Source organism: Bos mutus, chromosome 5 (assembly GCF_027580195.1).
Source record: "Bos mutus isolate GX-2022 chromosome 5, NWIPB_WYAK_1.1, whole genome shotgun sequence".
Taxonomy (NCBI): Eukaryota; Metazoa; Chordata; class Mammalia; order Artiodactyla; family Bovidae; genus Bos; species Bos mutus.
The window spans coordinates 53,291,931-53,293,498 of record NC_091621.1 but is presented as its reverse complement, the minus strand read 5'-3'; the positions used below and the strand labels follow the sequence as shown (position 1 = coordinate 53,293,498).

Below are 1,568 nucleotides of genomic sequence, written 5' to 3'. Positions count from 1 at the left end.
GTAATGCTTTCTAAGGCCCACTTGACTTCACAATCCAAGATGTTTGGCTCTAAGTTAGTGAGCACACCACCGTGGTAATCTGGGTCATTAAGATCTTTTTTGTATAGTTCTGTGTATGCTTGCCACCTCTTCTTAAATATGTTTTGCTTCTGTTAAGTCCATACCATTTCTGTCCTTTATTTTGCCCATCTTTGCATGAAATGTTCCTTTGGTATCTCTAATGCCCAGATAGCTCAGTCAGTAGAGCATCAGACTTTTAATCTGAGGGTCCAGGGTTCAAGTCCCTGTTCGGACCTCTCTGTTTGCTTCTCTGGTGGCTCAGATGGTAAAAAATCTGCCTGCAGTGCAGGAGACCTGGGTTCAATACCTGAGTTTGGAAGATCCCCTGGAGGAGGGCATGGCAACTGACTCCAGTATTGTTGCTGGAGAATCCCCATGGACAGAGGAGCCTGGCGGGCTACAGTCCATGGGGTCACAAAGAGTGAAACCCAAATTTGTCTCTAAATCAATTTGCTCTTTTTCTTTCTTTAATTAGCTATGATTTGTTATTTCAGAGTTGCTGAGGAATAGAAATATCTTGATAGTATGGTCTTTTTCTAAGCAGAAAAACCAACATTGATATACCTATTTTGGAATGAAAAGGAACAAAATATTTTCATGATACAGAAAAATCAAATATGACAGACACTTTTCTTTTTAATAGCCTGTTTTCAACACTTGTCTTATAACTAGTTTTTCCAGCTATATTTTTGGTACATGTGAACATGTCCAGTCACCTCTACAGCAAGCCCTCAACATTTTGTCCACTTTAGGTAGCCAGGGTTTTAGATATCCAAGCAACTTACTTCACAGTGCTAAAAAAAAAAAAAAAAAAATATGCATAAATTTCAAAGGATTCACTCCTTCAAACAGTATAGAGAGCTGAGCACAAAAAATTTACAATCAAAAGTCAAGAACACAGAGACATCCTGATTCCAGTAATAGCAGACTACATAATGAGGGCAAGTTCTACGGTATAAATACTTCTATTTGAAAGCATTGAAGAGCCAAAGGAGCATTGAAAAAAAGGACAAAGATCCAGGAAAAGGCAGAAACCCAGAAAGAAAACTTTTCTATTTGGGGCCACTTTTCCCCTTGGAGACTTGTGCCAATTCCAGTTAAAGTGGCTGGGAAGCTGAGAAACTGAGCCAGAGTACTTTTGACAATCTGCCAGAGTTAGGGGGACACAGTTTGGGGCCAGGGTCTACCAAGAAGGAGCGCTCACTCTTTGATCTCTGTTGAGACCTGAACATCACATCTTAAGGATGAACTCAGAATAGACAGGCTTTTTAAAGATTGCAGGACACCTTTACAACATCTCTACATGTGAAAATTAGCATATCACAAACACAGTCAGAAGCTTTGCAGAAATATTAATTCTCTTTAAAAAAAGGTAAGATTGTCCTAGACCTCAGATTATTTCTAAAAACAGTTGTGCACAATGTACTAAACACAACAAAAAATAACCAGGCACAAGAGAAATAAAATTATATAAACTGGAAACAGCAGAAAAAATAGACAATAAGCTA

At 38.6% G+C, this 1,568-nt stretch overlaps 1 non-coding gene across 1 annotated transcript; it reads left to right on the top strand.

Annotated features, from left to right (window-relative positions):
- Positions 1 to 222: 222 nt before the first annotated feature.
- On the top strand, positions 223 to 295 carry TRNAK-UUU (transfer RNA lysine (anticodon UUU)). Its single transcript has one exon. It is a non-coding gene; the product is annotated as a tRNA-Lys (tRNA).
- The last annotated feature ends 1,273 nt before the right edge of the window (positions 296 to 1,568 follow it).